At 36.8% G+C, this 25,907-nt stretch overlaps 1 long non-coding RNA gene across 1 annotated transcript; it reads right to left on the bottom strand.

Annotated features, from left to right (window-relative positions):
• Positions 1 to 12,491: 12,491 nt before the first annotated feature.
• Positions 12,492 to 15,003, bottom strand: LOC138891778 (uncharacterized). The gene is made up of 2 exons (XR_011408121.1): positions 14,879 to 15,003; positions 12,492 to 12,973 (listed from the first exon to the last, which is right to left on the bottom strand). It is a non-coding gene; the product is annotated as an uncharacterized lncRNA (long non-coding RNA).
• Between the last annotated feature and the right edge of the window lie 10,904 nt (positions 15,004 to 25,907).

Below are 25,907 nucleotides of genomic sequence, written 5' to 3'. Positions count from 1 at the left end.
AGAACATTCGATGGACCGTTGGCAGTATGCTTGGGTCCGGGAGATACCGATTACATCCTACGGGAAGTGCACGAGGGTACTTGCAGGAATCACTCTGGAGCCGATACATTAGTTCGTAAAATAATCAGAGCAGGGTATTATTGGATCGATATGGGCAAAGATGCGAAGGAATTTGTTCGTAAATATGACAAATGTCAAAGGTTTGCACCAATGATCCATCAACTCGGAGAGCAACTTCACTCAGTCCTATCCCCATGGCCGTTCATGAAATTGGGAATGGATATCGTCGGCCCTCTGCCATCGACCCCAGTAAAGCCAAATTCATTTTATTTATGACTGACTATTTTTCTAAATGGGTTGAAGTGTAGGCGTTCGAGAAAATAAGAGAGAAAGAAGTTATAGACTTTATTTGGGATCATATCATATGCCGATTCAGGATACCCGCCGAAATAGTGTGTGACAATGGAAAACAATTCGTTGGCAGTAAAGTAACAAGATTCCTCGAAGACCACAAAATAAGAAGGATACTATCGACGCCATACCACCCCAGTAGGAATGGACAGGCCGAATCAACGAACAAAACTGTCATTCAAAACTTAAAGAAGATGTTGAACGACGCTAAAGGAAAATGGAGAGAAATCCTGCCCGTAGTCCTTTGGGCATATCGGACAACGTCAAAATCCAGTACGGGGGCGCCCCCATTCTCCTTAGTATATGGGTCTGAAGCATTGATACCAGTCGAAGTTGGTGAACCTAGTGCCAGATTTCGATTCGCGATGGAAGAATCAAATAACGAGGCTATGAATACTAGCCTCAAACTATCGGACGAAAGACGAGAAGCTGCTCTCGTCCAATTGGCCGCCCAAAAGCAGCGAATCGAAAGATATTATAATCGAAGAACCAAGCTCCGCCATTTCAAGCCGGGGACTTAGTGTTAAGAAAAGTTACCATTAATACCCGAAATCCGAACGAAGAAAAACCAGGACCAAATTAGGAAGGACCATATCAGGTGCTCGAAAATATCGGAAAGGGATCGTACAAGCTCGGCATTATAAACGGCAAACAGCTATCAAGCAGCTGGAAAGTATCACATATAAAACAGTACTACTGCTAAGGTACAATCTTTCCATATTCGTTTATATTTCAAAACTGACCCCTGCAGAAGTCCGAACAAGAGCTAAGATGGATCTTTCGCTTGAAAGCACGCATTGCACTCTTTTTCCCTTAGATCGATTTAATCCCAAATGGGTTTTTCGGCAAGGTTTTTAATGAGGAAACCATTGATCGTGCTGCATTTACAACAATATCCGAGGCCTCTCGACCTCGAATAACTGAAGGGGCATTAGGCCCTCAAACACATCGAGTTCAGATGCAAGAGTGTTATTTCACAACAACAGGGTTCCAATAGGAAAAATTGTAAGAGCCAAATGGTCGAAACGAACCATGCTCATGTAGATTGGCCCGAACCCAGGCGTGTAATAACGTGCGAAGAAAGTTCTATTCTTTATTGGGCTACATTACCTCGAGTTCGAATCATTCACTCGACGACTAAAGCCTACGGGCTACTTTTATTTCGAGTTCGAGCAATCACTCACTCGAACATTACGCCCACAGGCTACATTACCTCGAGTTCGAATCATTCACTCGACGACTAAAGCCTACGGGCTACTTTTATTTCGAGTTCGAGCAATCACTCACTCGACCATCACGCCCACGGGCTACATTACCTCAAGTTCGAATCATTCACTCGATGACTAAAGCCTACGAGCTACTTTTATTTCGAGTTCGAGCAATCACTCACTCGAACATCACGCCTACGTGTTACATTACCTCGAGTTCGAATCATTTACTCGACGACTAAAGCCTATGGGCTACTTTTATTTCGAGTTCGAGCAATCACTCACTCGACCATCACACCCACGGGCTACATTACCTCGAGCTTAAATCATTCACTCGACGACTAAAGCCTACGGGCTATTTTTATTTCAAGTTCGAGCAATTATTCTCTCGACCATCATGCCCACGGGCTACATTACTTCGAGTTCGAATCATTCACTCGACGATTAAAGCCTACGGGCTACTTTTACTTCAAGTTCAAGCAAAGCACAACTCAACTACTATACGCCACACGGAGGGATGAATCTGACCAAGGGTGACCTGATATCTCTTGCAAAAATCGATGATCACCGGGTCGACTGGACCCAATGTGAAGGGATAAGTGTAAACACTTAAAAAACCCTCCACATGGGTGACGACACTCTCTTTGGGGGATGGAATTTACAACACAACCTCGGGACCCCAGTTACAGTCTTTTCTAACGGCCTCGAGATGACCCTCTGTTATAGAGCACATATACATCGACACGTGATCGCATCGACCCGGGACGGATGAAGGATTCTCAACCTTAAAATTGATCTTTAGAGTACACAGACCGGGGATATAGTCATAGGTGGACGGCTCCACCGGCGCCTTATCGCCGGACGGCCGTGAAGAAGAAGCTTTCTCCTTCTGAGGTATAGTTTTCGAAGTCTTGGCCATTGATATGGGAAGAAGAAAGACAAAGGAAAGTGAAAAATTGACGGCACCAAAACTCTGAAAGGAAGAAAAGATGAGAAAATTTGGGGGAGTGAACGCGTGAAAGAAGTAAAATGATAGATGGAAGAGCTATTTATAGGCTCGCATCGTGACGGTTCAATATCACAGGTGGCCGACCTCCATCTGACAAACATTAAATACCTTGAAAGGCTGAATCGATAGGACAGCTATCACATACGTCATAATCGATCCCTGTGAAAACGTCGATCGAACCACCAAAAATCATGTCGATTCTCACCGCATCCTTCGTGAGAAACGAGGGGACTATCTGTATACGGTCGAAATAGATTTCGGCCTTCCTACGTTCGATCGAGTTCGAGTGTTAAAAAGTCGGAATTAGATTTTTGGGAGTGAGCTCCGAAGTCGGTACTAACGAGCCTCAAGCCCGAAGGTTGATCTAGGAGTCGGCTCGATAACCCTATCGAGCCCGTGGACGAATCGATCCGCAAGGAACTGCTTCAAGGTCGGAAATTCGTGACGCTCATCTCGAAGGTCGGACTCGACCCAAGACCGAAAGGCCCAACCCAGTAACGAGCTCGAGCCAGTATCGAGCTCACAGACAAGAGCCGTTGCGACCGCACCAAGAGAGAGAATCTTGGCGGGAATCAAGGAAGAGACAAGTAATCATGGGCCTTCCACTATATGTTTTATTTTATTATTTTTTATAATAACCCTCTTCTATAAAAGGGGGAATCCTTGTAAGCTAAAGGAAAAAAAAAAAAAACAAATCACTTCTCAGATTGAAAGAGATCCCTTTGTGTTTGTTTTACTTTATCTCATTTATTTTATTGCCCACTATTTGCATTCTCATAGTCAAGAATATACGTATCTCTATTTCTCTACACGATTTATATCGAATTGTATCGCATATCCTTAGAACCACACACAAAATCTAACGTTATCTGATTTTTCCGGTAAACAATACCTCTTAGTAAATAATTCAACATTCAATTAAGTGCATCATTCAACCTTCTTGGAGCATGAATGCCAACAGTTAATATTATACTAATTTTAGAAAATATGTACATAAAATATCTAATTATACGGAGAGACTATGGGTTCGCGTGCCCCATAATTACACCTATAAATCCGTCCTTAGTGCCAACAGTTAATAATATACCAATTTTAGAAAATATATACATAAAATATCTAATTTTACGGAGAGACAATGAGTTCACGTACCCTATAATTACACCTATAAACCCGCCCCGTATCATGCAAACACACTTTCCTTTGTTTGGAATTCATATAAAGAAAGTTGACGAAAAATTCTTAAAGTTCCGTAAACAGAAACTAACCAAGTTGAATTGAGATCCTTAACAGAACTACCGTGGACTGATCGGAGTTCAAATTGCCGGAAAAACTGTCAGCACCAATCGGTGATGTTGGAATCTGAACCACCATTGATGAAATACAACATTTGGCCTTAAAGTAATTGTTTTGGTAAATTGAATTTGTTTAAAAATATTTAGCATTTTAAAGTATCACTTTGATTTTAAAACTGTTCTTTTACCATGACTTTTTCAAATATTTTGGGTTATGTTTTCATGCCATCGTGGTTTATAATGTTTTTATATAATTTTCAAAATGTAAAATTTATTTTTAAAAACTATAGATTATATCTCAATTCACACAGAAAATTAAATATTTTGATCTTCATACTCCAAACTACAACGAATAACATGGAACATAGGGGATATTTTTTCTGATTTTTCTTTACTGTTTCAATTAGTGAATTGTTAATTAAGTGGAATATTTAAGGAGAGATAAGAGGTAGTTTAGAACAAATGTTCTTGTTCTTGATCAAGACAATTAAATGTGTTTTATAGATATGCAAAACCTTAAATGAAAGGTAATATAGATCAGAATGAATATTATTTACATTGAGATTCTTTTAATAAAAAAGGAAAAAGTAGAAAAAACTCACCTTATGATCAATTATATTTAATCACGTCAAGTAGTGCTATTTTCCTATAAATGTTAATTTTGGAATGCATAAAAAACTGTTAACTTAAAGTCATATAGATGAATGCTTATTTTTGAAAGTAGTTCTTTTCCTTTGAATTCTAACCCCCCCAAAACTTTGAAACTTATGATTCTAATAATCTCATGTGAGAGCTACTTGACATTTGACAATACGTACTTTTTAATTTCTATATTAGAACTTCTGTTGAGTCACATTGGACCTAGTGTTTTAGCATAAGTTTACTTTTTGAAATGGTTGGTACTAATAACCCTTTCCAGGCCGGTTTGGTACGAGGGATAAGAGATAATTAATCCCGAAATTAAATTTGAGATGAATTTATTTCACGTTTAGTTAGAATAAAATTACGGTATAATTAATTTCGGGATTAGTTATTCAGGAATTATAGTGTTATTTTTATCCTTATGAGAGAGTAAAATAACAATACCGAAATAACTAATTTCAAAATAATTAATCATGATATATCTTCCTGTCATGTGAAAATGTTAGGTGCCGAAACTTTTGGCTACCAACGTTTTTCATTTGACAATTTTATCCTAGCATGAAAATTTAATTTAAGTTAAAAGCGCTTTCATTTCCCCTTGCTAATATTAATAATATTTATAAAATCAGAAAACAAAGCATTGATTAAATGTTTATCAAGAATTTAGAAGTACTCATGGAAATCATTTTTCTACACAATTTTTTCAATACTTAACTCCATATTATCAATCTTTAATTCTTAAAATTTCATCAAAACAAGTCATTTTTTAGAAATGTTTTCTGAAAAATGATGTATGCCATACCAAATGCACCCGTCAATTATAAGTTTGACCATGAGAAGCTTCGATTTTGCCATTAGCCCCTACGTCAGTTGCCAAATAAGATTATTTCTTCCTTTTATTTCAATGAGAAGAAATATTCGCTATTCACATTTTTATACATCTTTCACTAATTATTTCTTCTTTTTTAGGGTTGTACTTGTCCTTCATGTACTTGTGAAACAAATTCCCCCCCCCCCCCCCCCCCCACACACACACCTCCCCCAACCTCTCTTTAATTAGTAGAACATAATTCAACGAATAAATTATTGTATCCATCTTTTTAAATATTTTTTGTTTTTCAATATTAAAAAAAATTGATTAACTGGCCAGCAACGCTTTCGCACTATAGTCACAATATCTATAATTTAAATACTCCTATATCTTACGAACTTTGGACTGTACTTCGTGCATGGTGGGTACTCTATAATTATAAAAGGAGAAAATTTTAAAATTTGAGCAATGGAGTAACCCCCCACCCCCGGGCATTTCCCTTTATGATTAAAATTGAATAGTTAATTTTTTTTAATTATGATATCCGGATCAACTTGCACGTAACTCAACTATTTCTCTGAGTACTTGTTACATCCCAGCATAAGTACCGGTAGCTCTGCACACCATGACTTATAGTCTGTTCGGCCAAGCTTCTCTTAAGCCAAAAGCATTTTTTTTCTTCAAAAAAAGTATTTTTTTTTCAAAGTTGAAGTATTTGGACAAGTTTTTGGAAAGAAAAAAAAGTATTTTTGAATAGAGGTAGAAGCTGAAAAAATTAGGTTCTCCTCAAAAACACTTTTGAGAAAAATACACTTAGAAATATTTTTTAAAAGTTTGGTCAAACACTAATTGCTGCTCAGAAGTGTTTTTGAAATTAATTAACCAAATACAAATTATTTTTCACTAAAAGTACTTTTGAAAAAAATACTTTTGAGAAAAAATATTTCTCAAAATAAACTAATTTTTGAAGTTTGGCCAAATAGGCTATTAGGCCACAATTAATGTATCAACATGACTTAGTATGCCAGCAGTTTATTAGCTAGAGGGATGCAATAATAGTAAGATTTCTATTAAGGCTCAAATTATATTCCTTCCAATTTTGTTATATTATGAAGAATCATTACGATTAAACTCAAGATATCTTGGGTAAATTAGGCAATCATTCTCGGACTTACAAATGATCATATAGAAATAATGGGAGGGAGACTCGCAGTTCATATTCAGTATAGAGAAGATAAAAGAAACTGAAAAGAAGTGAAGAAACAAGAAATGCCCAAACCAGAAGCAAATTAGGAAGTCCCTGAAGAACCTATCTGCATTTGCAGTTTTGAAACCTGGCAACAAAGCCCAAACTTGATAAAAGAATCACAAATTACACCAAAATCCTCACATTAACGACTAACAAAATTATAAATGTGCAGGAAGAAGCCTCACTTATATGTGCAACATCATGATTTGTCTAGACTTAGTCACTAATGCTCAAATTTATTTAGCTTCTCAAATGTTCCATATAAGTTTACAGACGCAGATTAAAATAGTTAAGGAACAAGAAAGATATATTACTATAAATCCTCATCGCTCAGGCCCCAATAATACTCAGTAATAAATGTAGAAAAGAATCTTTAATTTGCACCGAAGTGATCAGAGTCACTAGAATTTTTAGTCATTTCAGTAAAGGCTTACCTTGTATTACTCGAAACTTTATAGAGTAGATAGTTATCTCGTCTTAAACTCAATTTTCTGTATTTCTTGCAGCCAATGAGCTATTTCCTGAATAAACTGCATCTCCTCATGTCCATTCTGGTGCGAGCTACAGTTAAAAGCATGTATGAGGAAATTACTGTCATTCTCAATTGCTTGTAACCATGGGTGGAGCCAGGGGCAGAATCCTCTCGTCGAAAATTACACAAGGTTAATTATTTTTTATGTATACATAGTAGATATTGAATCCTTCGACTACTTCATCTGTATACTTTTTATATTTTGAATCCCTTGACGAAAGTCCTGTCTACACCACTGCTTGCATCTCCCATTAAGCTCTGAAATTTTATTACTTGTAACAGCCTCATCAATTTCACCTCATGATTCCTCTTTTCACTCATAATAGCATTTTCCATGTCTAAATTAATAGGCTTGTCAGTGGAGCCTTCATTTGACTAGAAAAATGTTGAGAGTGTGTGAACAAAGTCACACATGGAAAGTAAAAAAGAAATAAAAAATCTACTTATAAGGAGTTGGATATTCTTAATGGTGTGAGGCCTTTTGGGAGAAACTGTGCAGGGTTAGCGTGTCACGACCCGAAATCCCAACTTCGGGGTCATGATGACGCCTAACATCTACTTGCTAGGCAAGCCGATGTGAAACAGAAAATTAACTGATTTTTAACAATTGAAAATAAAATATTAACAATGATAACGATATAAGTCCGAAGTAGAGTAAAATAATACCGAACAACGAGGTCTAGACATAACCCAAAACCTGGAATCACGAGTACATGAACATTTAGAGTGCTACAAACAAGGTTTAAACAAAATATATTATTTTGAAACTTAAAAAAAACAGTAAAGATAGAAGGGAAGGGGACTTCAGGGCTACAGACACCGTGCAACTATACCTCAAGTCTCCGATAGCGACGGAATACGAGAAAAAGCTACTGAGCGCCTCTAGGACCAACTTTGGTATCTGCACAAGATGTGTAGAGTGTAGTATGAGTACAACCAACCCTATGTACTCTGTACATGTGGAACCTAACCTCGATGAAGTAGTGACGAGGCTATAGCGGGCCACTAACAATAACATGTACGCAGAGATAATGATAATAACAGGAAAAGAAACATGAATTGAAAGTAAAGCAATTAACTCATAAAAATGAACTTAAACCTCATTATCAGAAAGCCCAGAATAAAACGTCTCATAATTTCATATTAAAATACCGAGGCCAACTTAACAATAATAACAAGTACAACATATACAAACCGTTGCAGTGCGCAACTCGATCCCACCGTATTATCATTTATCAATGCCAAGTACCACATATACAATCCATTGCGGCGCGCTACCCGATCCCACCATATCATCATTTATCAATGTCAAAATCCGTCCTTATTCCACCATTTCAATTAATTACATTTCAATTTCCGTTGCGGTGTGCAATCCGCTCCCCAAGCAATTTTAATCAACAATAGCAATTCAATAACCAAAATTTACAAGAATTTCTACATCAAAAGAGTAAATGTATGAAGCAATGAAGAATCACATAATAAGCAAAGAATCTTTAACAACTCGAATGGCTCGACTTTACCAAACTCATCGGTATCTATCAATTAGACAACTCATACAAGTGAAACCACGTATAAAAGACATCAAATACTATAAAACTTTAAGGCAAGTTAGACACATGACAATTTAGATATGCAAGTAAAGCAATTAGCAAATAAGCAGAGAATCATGGAGGGAATGGACAGTTTAATACAAAAATAGCTAAATGACAAGTAACAATTATGGTATATAAATCAATAAAGCAAGTTGCAATTAAGGTGTGAAACAAGATATATCATAAAGTAAAAAAAAACATGGAAGCAAGTATCATAACGACATCTATACACTCGTCACCTCGCATATACGCCGTTTCCCACATAATTCACATAACATGAAGTTTAAGGTTTCCTAATTTTCTCAAATCAAGGTTAGACCCAACACTTACCTCACTTCGCAACTCAAGCAATCAATCAACCACGACTTTGCTCTTTGAATAAGCCTCCAAACCAACCAAATATAGCAAATTATTGACTAAATAATTCAAAATAAGCTTTGAAAACTACCCACATATGAAAGAGGTTCAATTTTGATCATTTTTGAAATATTCAACTCCGTGCCCGTTTGGTCAAAACTTGAGATTTGAACCAAAAATCGATTATCCATTCACCCCCGAGCCCGGTTATATGATTTGTTTCGAAATCTGACCTCAATTCGAGGTCCAGATCTCAATTTTACAAAAAAATTCAATTCTACCCAGATCCTTAATTTATACCATGAGCATCCTAAATTTGATGTTGAAATCCCATGAAATGTCATGGGTAATTAAAAGAAATGGATTAAAGTCACTTACCAATGAATTTGGGAAGAAATACCTCTTGAAAAATCGCATCTAGAGTGTTTAGGTTGAGAAATGGTGTGAAATGAGCTAAGTCCCGTTTTCCCCCCTCTTTTCCCAGGTGCAGGTGTCGCAATTGCGAAGTCATGTTCGCAATTACGAACACCGCAAATGCGAGACAAGTTTCACAAATGCAAACCCTGCCTCAGAGCCACAGAAGTCGTAAATGCGAAAAATGATCGCAAATGCAAAGTTCCCACCTTCGCAAATACGACCAGTGCCTACGCAATTGCGAAGAAGTACAGTTTTTCCAGGCATCGCAAATGCGATCAAGTGATCACAAATACGATCCTGAGTTGTTCACAATTGCGAACCATTTCTTCGCAAATGCGAGGTTACCCAATCCCAGGCCATGCTCACAAATGTGAACTCTTGTTCACAAAAGTGAGGCTCGCAATTGCGATATAGACCTCGCAAATGCGAGATCTGCAGCAGAACACCAGCAACAGAAGTGCACCAGTTGTCTTCACCTTAGCAAAACTCATCCGAAACACGTCTGAAACTCACCCGAGCCACTCGAGCTCCAACCCAAATATGCACACAAGTGTAATAACATTACACGAACTTGCTCGCATAATCAAATCACTAAAATAACATCTAAATCTACAAATCAATCCTCAAAATGAATGAAATTTTAAAGTAAAACTCAAAAATACTAGAATCACATTTAAGCGTCCGAATCATGCCAAATCAATTCTGAAATGCATCAGATTTTGCAAACAAGTTCAAATAGCGATACAGACCTATTCCAAGTTTCAACCTCAAAATTCTAACCCGTTAGACAAGAAGCAAACTCACGATCAAACTTAGTAAATTTTCAAACTTTCAAAATGCTAGTTTTCGGCAAATTGAGTCAAATCAATTTAGGGACCTCCAATTTTAATTCCGGGCATACGCCCAAATCCAAAATCACGATACGGTCCTACCGAAATCATCAAAATACCAATCTGAGATTATTTTCACAAAATATTCACCGTGGTCAACTCAAGTTGTTTTTAAAGCCAAAAATCATATTTTCTTCAAATTTTTATATAAAAGCTTTTCAAATAGTGACACGGACCACACACGCAATGCAAGAAATATGAAACGAGGCTAACGGAGGCCTCAAAATACGGAATTAAAGGCTAATACTCAAACTGACCTATCAGGTCATCACATGGCCCAAAATGAATAATATCATACCATGTTAAGAGTATCTTTGAACTGTTTTAGCCCAACAACTTGTATCAGAGCCAATGGTTTGGTGAGACGAGTATGGAGATGGCGAAGTGATGGCATAGGGCCCGACTTAGTACTTTTGACCGTCTATGGGTTGGTTCACTACCTTTACACATACCTTAAAAGACACATACACAACCTCTCATTGGGCTTCAGTGACCGTAAACACTCAAATCATGTGGGTGACATACGATTAATCTCCAAATTAGCCCATAAACGGTGATGGGTCATGTGGAACTTAGTTCAACCGTGCGAGGTTGGCCCAAAACAGACAATATCATATCATGCTAAGAGTATCTTTGAGCCGTTTTAGCCCAACAACTGGTATCAAAATCATTGATTTAGCATATCGAGTATGGAGATGGCGAAGTGATGGTGTATGGCCCGACTTAGTGCCTTTGACCGTCTATGGACCGGTTCACTACCTTTATCCATAGCTTCAAAGACGCATACATAGCCTCTCCTTGGGCTTCGGTGACCGTAAATACTCGAATCATGTGGGTGACACATAGTTAATCTCCAAATTAGCCATAAATGGTGATGGGTCATGTGGAATTAGTTCAAGGGAATATTGTTGGGAGTGTGTGAACAAAGTCCCACATAGAAAGACGAAAAGAAAAAGAAGCTACTTATAAGGAGTTGGATACTCTTAATGGTGCGAGGCCTTTGGGGGATAACCGCGGACTTAACCCAAAACGGATAATATCATACCATGTTAAGAATACCTTGGGCTGTTTTACCCCAATGGAAAAATCATTGCGCCTGGATCAAGAACTCTCCTTTTGTTGGGAATTAGAACTTTTCATCAGATGTTTGTTTCTTTACTTGATCATCAACATCTTTAATTTATTTATGATAATTTCTAAATATCGATTATTACGAACACTATCTGAGGCCTACCTGCCAAAATCTTGAAAAAGCTTTAACAAATATTTCCTTATTAATTTCTTAAGTTTGTTATAGTTCTTCTTTTATCAACATTTCAATACTGCTGCAAAAGGGGAAGTCTAATTGGGTATTTTGAATGGGGTCAACCGGATAGAGGAGCTAAGTCTAAGTTAAATTAACATCAATTGCGTCCCTTTACTAGTTGTTGCGATCAAACACACTCACGCAAGTTTACGTGATCGTCAAGTAATAGAGTAGTGAGTAGAGTATCGTTCCCACAAAAACTTATGATTAACTTTTGAATAATTCAAACTCAAATAACTTATCGATTCAAGCGATTTCTCACAAAATAGATAATTTCCTAATTTACTACCTAAAAACTATCAAGTAATGAAATACTAGAAATCAACCACAATACTTAAACAATTTCGAATAAAAATCAATAGGAGATAATATTCCAGGGTCACGGGTTAGCTAACAATCGTGTTGCGTTCTTGGTTTAAAATGACTAATTGATTTATCTAAGTTGTTGATTGACAGGGTTGATATTACTCATAAGAATCTGTCGAGTTCTTACTCGCCTATTCAAGCTAACTTAATGCCTATATGTCTATGAAATTAAGATTAACAAAAATGCATTTACACTTCCTGTATTTCAACAAAGCAAGGCAATTAGGTATATGTCTATCCTAATTGCGAATCCGTTCCCCGATGCCCGGGTTCAAGAACCTACTCTATTTAATTCTATATGCAATCTAGAATTTTCACTTTCGAGTTCAACTCTAGATTCGTAGATAGTATTTCATTGTTAGTTACTCAGCAAAATAATTAAGAACAAAATTAAACAAACAACCCAATATGATAAAATCAATTTCGTCAAATTAAACTTCAAACATCAACATTCATGTATCACCCATAACCCTAGAATAATAGGGTTCTTAGCCACCCATGTTCATACAATCATCAAAAATAAAGTTTTCAAATATAAAATCAATGAGTACTAGGAAAAAGATGGAAGAATTGATCAAATCCTTACTTCCGAGTGTTTGGTGCCTCCCTCTTCTCTCTAAGTCACGTTCTTCCCCTCAAAATAGGTTTAGGTTGGCTTTTATATGAGTTGGGGCGTCTTGGGGTTGAAATAACTGACTCCTAGTCGAAATTGGCAATTTCACGTTTTGAGCGTCCAGGGCAGCGTGGGGCGTTGGCCCTGGCGCTCAAATATTTTAGCTGCTGTAAATTGCGCCCATACTGGTTGTAGCCCTCAAATTTTACTTTTTGCCTTTTTATCCCGATTTCGCTCCAATTCACGCCCTTTCGTCCCAAATTGCATTCGAATGATCCCTACACATAGAGATACCAAAATTTAGCACAAATAATCATATTAAACATCTCAAATCGTCGAGACATGAGCAAAATATGAGGTGATATATATTAAAATATGCATACATTAAACCGATTATCACTAGTCCTTTTAATTATCTATTACTAGTTAATTCATCTACGCTTCGGTTAACATTTAAACTGACAAACTTAATTTCTTTTATAAATTTATTCGAGCTAAAGCAATACATTTTTTATAATACGAAAATTGAAACCAAATATATAATGTAAGACTACATCGGAAAGAAAATCGAAACACAATCCTTCCAATGCCAATATTTGTATTTGTTTTTTGTTTATTTGTAATTTCAAGTTACATTTCTCTTACTTGATCATGGTTAACTAACATATCCTCACTTCATTAAATTATTTAATCATGATAAATTAATATACAACAACAACAACAACCCAATATAATCTCACTAGTGGGGTCTGGGGAGGATAGTGTGTACGCAGACCTTACCCCTACCCTGGAGTAGAGAGGTTGTTTCCAATAGACCCTCGACATCTTTCCCTCCAAGAACTCCCCACCTTGCTCTTGGGGTGACTCGAACTCACAACCTCTTGGTTGGAAGTGGAGGGTGCTTACCATCAGAGTAACCCACCTTGTCTAAATTAATATGCTTTGATGTAAACGCCCAATACGAAAAAGTATTTACCCTCCTTCCGGTCCACAATAAGTGACCAATTTACTTTGAGCACACTCATTAAGGAAATACAATATTCTAGGCAAAAATAGTTAGTGTGATTAAACTACCTTTACTTAAATGTTCCAGCATAGTTAATGTGATGAGTAAAAATTTTTTTAGAGATACATACATAAAGGTAATTTTGAAAAATCATATTAAAATTTTTTTTGATTATATAAATGGACACTTATTTTGAATCAAAATAAAAAAATAAATTGGTCATCATTGCGGAGGAGTAATATATGTGTGTGTCGAATCATTATTTTATTACAACATCACTGACTCACTTTCTAGTCCCATGTGAATCACCATTGTAGCTGCCCCGCCAAAAGATGTGTCTCGAGCAAAAATTAGGAGAGCCCTTATCAATTCCCTCATTGTTTTTCTTTCTAAAAAATGAAAAGGCAAAATAGTAATTTGTACTCCTATAAAATTTGAGAAACACAATCTTAATTCTATTAATTTTTTATTTGTATAACAGTATAAGCATGTGACTATATATTTTTACCTATTTTTCATTTTTGTGATATTTATGTTTAGTGGTGTAGAATCCGCAGGCTTCTCTCCCCAAAATCCCTCCTTTACCCTAAACACAAATGTAAAATCTCTTATATTAAGCTTCTTCTCTTATGGGAACGTCTCCAAACCCCACATTACTCTCTTACATACTCCCTTTGTGTGTCTCTTCCTCCCTTTTACTCTAGTTTTTAAAGAAAACCACAATGAATATGCTAATATTTACATGCAATCTTGAAAATATCTAGCGTTTTAATCTTGTATCAATAACAGAAATAACATTCAAGAAAATGATTAGGGACAGTTGGCTCTATGATCCACAAAAATTAAATATTAGTTAGTAAAGATTACTCAATAGAGACGATGCAGTGCCCTTCGAGTAGCATCATAATGTGAAAGCATAACATTTCTAATCTTATTACGATTTTTGAAGTCGCGAACTGTTTCAAATGTGCACCATCTGCTTGGACATTTTCTTCTTTGTGTTAATCTCTCCATAGATTTGCTTTATTGAAAGAATCACTTATTTTCTCGGAATTTCTCTCTCAGTTCTTCAAACAGAAATAAACTTGTACTACGTTGGTTACGTTCTTTAAAAGATTGAATTCTTTAAAGAAAAAGAAAGCATGAGAAAATATTGTAATAGTTTAATTAACCATACCTTGATATTAAGAGTGATCTCCGATTGGCAGCAAACTTTCATATGATAAAACGTCATGAACGATATAAGTTTGTTTTGGATCTACTTAAATAGAAGACGTCTATCAAACAATGATACTGCTCCAATAAAAAAAGGAAGAACACTAAAATAAATGAAGAGATTTCTAAATAATATACCCATTTTACTAGGATAAGTGGAGCTATATATCGTTATAGAAAAGATACCAAATTAAATCACTTGAATGAATAAAAACTTATAATCCTAAGAAAAGAATTGAAAGGAAAAAATATTATTACTATAACAGAAAATAACTTGCCTCTACAGAATATTCCCTTGGTGATCAGTTTCAGAGTCAAGATATCAATGAAAGAATATCTATACATTTGCTCGTTGTTATAACACTGGGTAAGAACTGATCTTGACTCCTGAGTATGAGATTGTGGAAAGACACAATTGATATGTGGATATATTATTTGGCCCTTAAACATCTAAGGATGGTTGAAAAATAACATCTATTTAACAGGACCTTAAATTGGGAAGGAAAAAAGAACCAAGACTATAAGATTATTGGTTTCGGGTGGATGTAATCGCTACTCGCTAGAGGTAACTGTTAGAATCCAGCAGTTTTCCAACTAAAAAAAAGAAATTTAATGGTACTAAAAGTTGTGTCGAATCTCTTTATGCTAAAAGTTGTAACTGACAAATTAATAGGACCAAAAGTTGTGTTGAATCGGTTTATGCTAAAAGTTGTAACTGTTCGAGTCAAATTAGCAAAAATAACGAAAAAATAAGGATAAAAGTTGAGACAATAAATTGATAAAAGGCAAAAAAAAGGGAAAAATCTGAGAGAATGGGAAAATACAATTCCTGGCCTGTGAGGCCTACCACCTCACCGGTCTAGGTCCCTCGCTTATATATATATATATATATATATATATATATATATATATATATATAGTTTTAATTCCAAGAACTGGGCCATGTGTCCCTTTTTATCTGTTGTAATAGTATAGAGCTGTAGTCTTTTATCGGTTGCTAGCTGGCCTATTAGTCTCAGCTACAGTATTAGTATCGAGTCTGTAGAGAATTTCCATATCGAATGAATGATTACCTAATTTTTTTCTGTTTTTCTCAGTCTTGATTTTTAGATTTGCATTTAATTATTGTAGATTGTACGCCATATTTGGTATCTAGAGCTGGGCTTTCGACGGTCGGTGGTACGATGGGTGAATCACAAGAAAAGCCAAAGCAAAAAATGGTTGGAAGAAGATTGAGTCTCAGCTCCAGATGTACACCGGTGTAGCTCAAAGAAGAACGGAGTTGCTTGAGCTAAACCAAACTCGTATCAACCAAGAAGCTCGTTAGTATCACAGAGAACGCTGTCACTGGTTTGACACGCTGATGACATAAATAAAAACAACACGAAGACAGGAATCAACGATTTCTAGTCATTCTTTAGCAGTTAAAATTAGCTTCCAATCGTTCTTTAGCAGCTTTAACTTTAGGAGGCTCTACAATAGAAGGAGGCGAGCCTTCAATGAAGAGGTGTTGAGGTTTTGTTTTTAAGATGAAATATTCTTAAAATGAGGGTGAATGGGAAATGGAGGGAAAATAAAATTTTGAGTAAAATTTTAAGTTTCCCCCTCTTGACTGAGACATTGTCCCATATTGGAAGAGGAAGACATTTTTGGTGGGTATATATATAATTGCTCTTCTTGTAGCTCTTAAAAAGTTAAGAAGAAAGCAAGCCTCGCGCCGTCGTCGTCGTCGCTCGCTCGGCTTCGGCTTCGGCTTCGGTGTGAATGTCGGGATTTTCTGATTTATGAACCAGAAATCGATATGCTTTACTATTTGTCGCATATCCTATGAAAATACATTCAACGGTTTTCGGTCCTATCTTTACCCTTTTGGGTTTAGGAACTTGCACTTTTACCAAACACCCCCACACTTTAAAGTAATTCAAGTTGGGCTTCCTTCCTTTCCATTTTTCATATGGAATGGATTGTGTTTTGCTATGGGGCACTCGATTTAATATTCGATTAGCCGTAAGAATGGCTTCCCCCACAAGTTCTGTGGCAAATCAGAACTTATCAATAACGCATTCATCATCTCCTTTAATGTGCGATTCTTTCTTTCCGCAATCCCATTAGATTGGGGCGTGTAAGGGGCTGTTGTTTGATGAATAATTCCATATTCTAAACATATTTCTTCAGAAGGAGATTCATATTCACCACCCCTATCACTTCTTATCATTTTTACTTTCTTGTTAAGTTGCGTTTCAACTTCATTTTTGTATTGCCTGAATGCGTCTATTGCTTTATCTTTACTATTCAGTAAGTAAACATAGCAATATCGAGTACCATCGTCAATAAAAGTTATGAAATACTTCTTTCCACCGCGAGATGGTATTGACTTCATGTCACAAAAATGTTTCGATACATAGAGAGGTAGTTGAGAAATCATCAAGGGGAATGGGGCTATGGCCGAGAATAAGTCATTGTGGCGGTAACTCTACCTAGAAGACTGGAGATCCTAAGATCTAGGTTCAAGGAGATCAAACAAAGTCATTAATGACGGTTCAACATTGTCAAATAAAATTTTAGTCCGTTCTCGTGATGAGACAATGTTCAGTACCAAGGATAAAGCATTAAGGCTTTTTAATGATTTCTAAATTTGATACGGGGTATATCAAATAGTGTATCTACAGGATGACACGTTTAGGAATCACCTATGTAAGTGTGAAGTGTTAGCCGCTTCAAGGAGAACTTTGTAAGGCCAGTTCTCTACGCACTTATGAAACCAGGCGGTGTTCATGGCTGAAATGAACACAACAATGAGAACCAAAGACGGTTAAGGGTTGATTGTGTGACTTATGGTTGTCTAGGTATACACCAAAGATTGACGGTTCAAAGATATCAAATCTACCGATTGACCGAGTATATCCGACATAAGTTTACTACGGAAAGTTCAAAGGGAAACCTACTTATCCAGATGCGATTAATCCTTACTTGTAAATCACACAGTTTTTCCATGCATACTTCCATGATATAGCCCTTCCCCATTCATGTGGGGGATTGTTGAGGTTTTGTTTTTAAGATGAAATATTCTTAAAATGAGGGTGAATGGGAAATGGAGGAAAAATAAAATTTTGAGTAAAATTTTAAGTTTCCCCCTCTTGACAATGAGACATTGTCACACAACACACAATTCGCTCAACAAATTGGCTATACATTGCACTCCTTCCTCTCAGCATTTCCACACGATTTTTTGAGCTTATACTCCTTCGTTCTGCATTGTTTTTAACTTCAAACAAAGCAACTGTAAGTGTGATTTGCTACCGAACTTTGTGTTCGCTGAAATACTAGGGTTTGAAGTACCGCTACACCAGTGTGTTATTCGTTCTATCGTGGGAGGAAATAATCCATTACCTTGGGTACTAGGAGGGGATTAAATTCCTTAAGGAAACACTGTGAATTCAGTGGGCTCGAATTTATTATTATTTCATTACGTTAACTTATATTTTGCAGAATTATTATTTACAAATACAGCAATATTGGCGGGAACAACAAGAGGGCGGTGGGTTTGTCGATGTTTTCGTTGACGCTGGTATCTACGTAGTCATAGACGACGACGCTCCAAACACGAAGAATGACACAGCTTTCAGCTCCCTTCAATCCACTAGTTACCTCTGTCCTCATTCCTATAATTCTTTATACACCTTCAAACCCATATTGCTCTCCTTACCCCCAACACCCGCTTTCCCGTAAGCACCAATATCCACTATTATTCACCACTTGTTAATTTTCTTATCTTTTTCTCAACCAATAGCCACCTCTAGAATGGACACTCACACCCGAAGCACATACATGAATACAAATGTACTACCAGGCACATTGGGTAGCTCATATGTGACCCCTATTGCCGTTAACGGCTTATTTGCCAACCCACACAATTACCCCATCAGTCACACGTCAATACACAAAACCAGATCCAGCCCATTAGCTAAACCTCATTCCAACCTACACCATTTTCTGCAAACATAAATAACGATTGAGTATTGAAGTTTTGATGATTAAAAAAGTGTGACTAATTGCTCAAAGAATCAGGTCCTCCATGAAGCTGCTTAACTGCTGTGAAGAACCAACAGGTTAAAGGATCAGCTCCTCATGATTGATACTTGTACGTATGTACAAGACAATAACTTTATTTCAAAGTTATCTAGGTCCGAGTTTGGTGGAAGATGACTGCTATAAGTGATAAGGGTCATTGCTCAAGAAGATACAGATAATTCAGTCAGAGACAAAAGTTCCAAATCTTATGGAATCCTTGGAATAGTAGGAGTCCTATCAAAGAGAAAGCTGACTATGAATAGGACTCCTAGAAGATCTCAAGTGGTGTATTAAATATGATTGATTTTGGACTTCTGAACTATCCTTTTACACATCAACTAAAGTGCCATAAGTTGCTTTTACTTGCGTTGAGTACTTGCTTTGTATTCTTCCGAGTCAATCTAGTGAATGTGTTTTAGAAAATTGAGTTGTAATCAAACGTCATAAATAATTAGTGAGTTGGAGTGAGTATTTTACTTTACAAGTTAGAGTAACTTGTGAATCAAATAGGAGTAGTAGGAGTACTAGAGAGTATTGAATTACAGTCCTGTAATTGATACATGTTGGCTCATTGTTCTAGTGGAGTTGGAGTTGAAATCCTATGTGGTAGGTCGTGATTTTTGCACCTTTTAAGTCGAGTGATTTTCCACTTAAAAACCATTGTGTTCATTTTATTGCTTATTTACTTTACACTTAAGGAACATGGTAAAGAACCAAGTTCTTTAGTAATCCATTCGGGCACTCAAACTAATAATTGGTAGCAGAGCGGGTTTTCTCATTTACACGGCTAACACCAAGAGAGATCTTGGAAGAATGATGAGTGCTCCACCTGGAATTAATGAAGGACAATCAACTACCAGACCACCCCTATTCAATGAAAAATATTACAGTTGGTGGAAAGCAAGAATGGAAAACTTCTTGACAGTTGAAGACTATGAACTATGGATCGTAGTAAACTAAGGTCCTTTGATTCCTACTAAATAAAATGCACAAAGTGAAACAGTTCCTAAGGACCCCTCCGAATTTGTGGCAGCAGAATTCAGAATGATGGAGAAGAATGCAAAGGCTAAGAAAATCCTTATTTGTGGACTTGGTCCTGATGAGTACAATAGAATCTCGGTGTGCTCTAATGCAAAGCAGATATGGGATGCACTCCAAACTGCTCATGAAGGAACAAATCAAGTAAAGAGATCAAGGATTGAACTACTCATGAGAAACTATGAGTTTTTCTCCATGAAGGAGTCTGAGCCCATCTAGGTAGGTTCACTATAATAAACAATAAACTAAAATCACTTGGAAAGGTGTTTACCTCAAAAGAGTTGGTTAGCAAAGTTCTAAGAATCTTTCCTGCTTCATGGGAATCAAAAGTCACTGCAATCTAGGAAGTCAAGGAATTGGATAAAATCTCACTTGATGAGTTGGTTGGAAATTTAAAAACTCATGAAATGAGAAAGATAGAATTACGCAAAGAAGAACCAAAGAAGAATAAGGCCTTGGTTCTTAAAGCATATGAGGATGATGAATCTGACTATGATGATCCTGATCTAGCAATGTTTGCCAAGTTCAAGAGGTTCATGAAGAATTCAAAAAGTGCATCCAAGAGAGAGACCAGTAGTAAGCACAAGCAGATCGACAAAGCTAACTATGATGGGTGCTACAAGCGTGGCAAGCTAGATCACATGGTAAAGGACTGCCCAATGTGGAAAATCGAGTGGAGGAAAGAACGAGCTGAAAAGGAGAAACGGGAGAAGATAAGAGAGAATGGTTCCAACAAAGGAAAAATCCTAGGCAAAGGATTTACTGAAGCAGTGAAGCAGGTATTCTTGGCAGCATATGGTAATCGTGGGAGTGATCAAGAAGAAGAAAAGGAGGATGAGGCTATAAGTCTCTATGCTGTGATTGATGAATACCAAGCTGTGGAGACAGAACCCCCAGCACAGCTTGGAATACACATTGGAAGACCTCCTTTGTTTGATGAACACTACTATGATGAATGAAAGCTACGTATGGAAATATTTCTCCAGGCTACTGACTTTGACCTATGGGTAATTATCAGTCATGGACCAATTCTCCTAACCAAATCGGATGGTGAAGGTAACAAGTGCAATAAAAAGAAGAGGAATACGATGAGCAAGATCATTAGGTAGTTCAAAAAAATGCTAAAGCAAAGGACTTGCACTACAGAAGTCTGTCTAGAAATACCGTCCTCAGAGTGTCCTATTTCATATCTGCTCATGATATCTGGAGGACCTTGGAAACTGACTTTGGAAATGAAAACATCGAAGTGACTCTGATGGTGATTGAAGAATCAAAAATAGAGGAAGAAGTGATAGGATGGCCATGAGTGTTTCAAAAACTGAAGATGAGGTAAATCAAGTAAGTATATCTGACTTGAAAGAAAATATTCATATTATGTCCAAAAAGCAACTGATGACCATAGTTGTGACCTTAATGAATGAAATAGATAAAATGAGTAATGGAAATGATCATCTAATCAGCAACCTTTCTTGTGTCAAACTTGATATCAAAGAGCTTGAATCTGATAAAGCTAGTTTAGAAAAACAGGTCAAAGACCTTAAGAACCAGGTTCTTGAACTTACTTCTGAAAATGAGAAGTCTCCTGATACACATTGCCAAGGAAAAATGAGTGATCTGCAGGATAAGCTTGAAAAGGAATTAAAAATTACTACTGATAATCTTTGTGATGCTGAATGTAGAAATAAAGTCCTGCATGAAAACCTAGAAAAGGCTAATTATAAACTCTCAAGACTAAGCAAATGACATTGATTTTCTGATGCCTTGAATTGGCTGAATGAAAACTGTAGCTCTAACAAATCTGGAATTGGCTACAGAAAATCTGTTCCTAAATTTGACCCAAAGTATGTAGGAATTTCTGATAATAACATGTGCACTCATTGTGGAAGAGTAGGACACTTTAGAGACGCTTGTCCTACCTTAATTCATGCTCAGTTTAGAAACACCTTTGCTATTGCTAAAAATGTGAAGAAGGAAGTGGAGCCAAAAGTTAATCCTCTTGTCCATACTAAGTGGATTAAGGTTAACAAGAAAATAGCTTCTAATCCTCTCCCCTTCTAGGCAAGAAGGGATCTGTTTCATCTCTTTTCTAACAAAAAGGAATCCAAGCTAGTCTGGGTTCCCAAAACTAACTTGTGAATTATTGTGTAGGCTAAGGTGAGAGGAAACAATCATGACTGGTATCTAGACAATGGATGCTCAAGACATATGACTTGAGAAAAGAAAAACTTTTTCTTACTGACCGCCTTCCAGGGAGTGTGTCATTTGAAAATGGGAAAAGGCCAAATAACAGATATTGGCAAGGTTTGCAAGTCACTCTCTCATGATATAAAAGATGTGTATTATGTGGTAGGTCTTAAACATAATCTTCTTAGCATCTCTCAAATGTGCGACAAAGGAAATGAGGTAAAATTCAATTCCAAAATCTGCACTGTCACTAGCTTGATACTGATGAAATTGTGCTAAAGTGTAAGAGACATAATAATGTCTACAAGATATCGATTATGTCACTTCTCCAGAGTGAGAACACATGCTTGAGTTTAGTGGAAGATGATCCATTACTATGTCACAGTGAAGAGTGGGACATGCTAGTCTCTCTCAACTCAACAAGTTGGCAGCAACAGACTTGGTCCTTGGGCTACCTAAAGTTGAGTTTACCTCTGAAAAGGTATGTGATGCTTGTGTTAGAGAGAAACATGTTAGGTCTTCCTTTAAATCTAAGAAGTTTGTAAGTTCTTCTAAATCTCTGGAACTCCAGGACTAATGAGAATACAGAGTAGATGAGGTACGAGGTATGTGTTTGTGATTGTTGATGACTTCTCCAGGTATACCTGGACTTTGTTTTTGGGATCCAAAGATGAAACCTTTGATGTTTTCAGTGTATTTGTCAGAATGATTCAACAAAAGCTAGAATGTAATGTTTTAAGTATAAGAACTAACCATGGAACTTAATTTGAAAATTCAAAATTCCTTGAGTTCTGTGGCTCACATGGAATTGACCATAATTTCTCTGTACTTAGAATTCCACAACAAAATGGGGTTGTAGAAAGAAAGAATAGCTCCTTAGAAGACATAGGGAGGACCATGTTGATTGCCTGTGGACTGCCTAAGAATTTCTGTGCTGAGGCAATCAATACTACTTGCTATCTGTTAAATAGATGCATGGTCAGACCATTCTTGAGAAAACTCATTATGAGTTACTTCGAGGAAGAAAACCCAACATCATTCACCTGAGAGCCTTTGGGTGCAAATATTTTGTGCATAGTAATGGGAAATAAGCTCTAGGTATGTTTGATGACATCAGTAATGAGGGAATTTTCTTGGGTTACTCTCCACATAGTAAGGCCTATAAGGGTTTTAACAAAATGACTATATGTGTGGAAGAAAATATTCATGTTATTTTTGATGAATCTAACAATTTGGCTGAGAAATGTCTGTATGATGAAGATTATTACATAGGATTCACTGGTGATGGAGATACAAAGGAATCTGATGAAGATGGATCTGAAAACTACTAGGGAATTGACAGTGATCATGAGGAACCAGAAGAAGAAAGAACTACTCTAACTACTGATCAGACTAATGAAGCCACACCTATTGAACCTGCTCCTTTGGGTAACTCCTCGGGTGAATCTTCTCTGGGTATACATATCAGACCATGGAAGCATCAAAGCTCACTTCCTATTGAGAATATCATCTTTGATCCAAATGCAGGGGTGCAAACCAGGTCTTCTCTAAGATATCTATGTGCACTCACAACATTCCTTTCAAAGGTTGAACCTAAGACCATCAAAGAAGTACTAAAGGATCCAGACTAGATCATAGCCATACAAGAGGAGCTAAATCAATTTGAGAGAATCAAGGTCTAGCACCTGGTATAGAAACCCAAGAACAACACTGTCATAGGTACCATATGGGTGTTCAGAAATAAGTTGGATGAATAAGAAAATATCACAAGAAATAAGGCCAGACTGCTGGTTCAGGGATACAATCAAGAAGAAGGCATTGACTATGATGAGACATTTGCACATGTATCTAGAATGGAGGCTATAAGGATGCTGATAGTCTTTGCTGCCTACATGGAGTCTACTTTATTCCAGATGAATGTAAAGAGTGCCTTGTTGAACGGTTACTTGAAGGAGGAAGTGTTTGTCAAATAACCTCCTAGATTTGAAAGTGAAGTATTTTCTGACTATGTGTTCAAACTGGATAAAGCTCTTTATGGACTGAAACAGGCTCCAAGAGCTTGGTATGAAAGGCTCTCAAAATTCCTCTTAGCCAACAATTTTGGAAGAGGAAAGGTGGACAATACTCTATTTCTAAGGAGCAGAGGGAAGAATATTTTGATTGTGTAGGTGTATGTGGATGACACTATCTTTAGGGCTACTAATGAAGCAATGTGCAATGAACTTGATGAGATGATGGGAAATGAGTTTGAAATGAGCATGATGGGTGAATTGAACTTCTTTCTGGGGCTTCAAATCAAACAAACACCTACTGGAACCACGATACATCAGCAGAAATATATCAAAAAACTACTGAAGAAGTTCAACATGGATTCCTCTAAGTCCATTGACACACCCATTACAATTGCAACAAAGCTGGACGTTGATGAAGAAGGGAAAAGTGTGGAGCAGAAAATATATAGAGGAATGATTGGGTCACTGTTGTACCTTACGACAAGCAAGCCTGATATAGTGTTGAGTGTGGGATTTTGTGCAAGATTTTAGGCAAACCCTAAGGAATCTCAGCTGAAGGCTGTCAAAAAGATACTAAGATATCTCAAGGGGACCCCTGATCTCTGTCTATGGTATCCCAGAGGGTACAACTTTGATTTAGTTGGTTATGTTGATGCTGACTATGCAGGTTTTCATGTTGACAGGAAAAGCACTTCAGGAGTAGCTTATTTTCTAGGTTCTTATCTGGTTTCTTGGGGAACCAAGAAGCAAAACTCAGTGGCCTTATCTACAGTTGAGGCTGAATATGTAGCAGCAACATCCTGCTTTCTCAGTAACTCTGGATAAGACAACATTTAAGGGATTATGGTATATTTGTTGATTGTGTTCCCATTTTCTATAATAACAATAGTGCCATAAATATTGCTAAATATCCATGTCAGCATAAGAGAACCAAACACATTGATATTAGACATCACTTTCTCAGAGACAATGTTGAGAAGGGGAATATCTCAATTAATTTTTGTAAACCTGAAGATCAAATTGCTAATATTTTTACCAAAGCTCTGAGCACAGATCACTTTGAAAGGAATAGACCAGAACTAGGTCTAATCAACTTCTCCCACTAAGTTGACTCCCTATAATTGGTTAGAAAAGGCTTAACAAGATGTAGATAACTAAGTACAATGTGTTTGATTCAGCTTTGTGCTTGTATTAAGATCACACACTTGCTTAGAAAATTTGGCTGATAACTGTGTTGCATGATACTAAATTAAAGTGCTGAAGCTTTATTGCAGAATTGAATAAGGAGTTGGTAGGGGGTTGGTTCTTTGACTGAGGTATGTGCCATACTGTCTTACATCACTAGGACTTAATATTAAAAAATTATTGCTATACTCAGACTTCTAATTTCGCTGGCATCACTTCTAATCATCTTCTAGTCAAAGAGTAAGGGGGAATCCTTGTACAATTAGAGATTAATTACTTCTAAAATACTTCCACTCAAAGTAATCGTTATAAGAGTACCATTAGAAGTCAAGTTCGGTCACCTTCTCTCTTCCATTCAAATCAGGAATAACGCCTTTAAAAGGCTTTTATGATCAGCTTCTCTAACCTCACTATTTCTCTTAAACCCTAAACAAAAATTTGAAAGCAATTATCAAGAATTAATTCCTTCTTTCTCTTCTTCGAGTCTCTCATCTGATCACC

This window comes from Nicotiana tomentosiformis, chromosome 1, assembly GCF_000390325.3.
Source record: "Nicotiana tomentosiformis chromosome 1, ASM39032v3, whole genome shotgun sequence".
NCBI classification, from domain to species: domain Eukaryota; kingdom Viridiplantae; phylum Streptophyta; class Magnoliopsida; order Solanales; family Solanaceae; genus Nicotiana; species Nicotiana tomentosiformis.
This window is presented reverse-complemented; position numbering and strand designations above follow the sequence as displayed.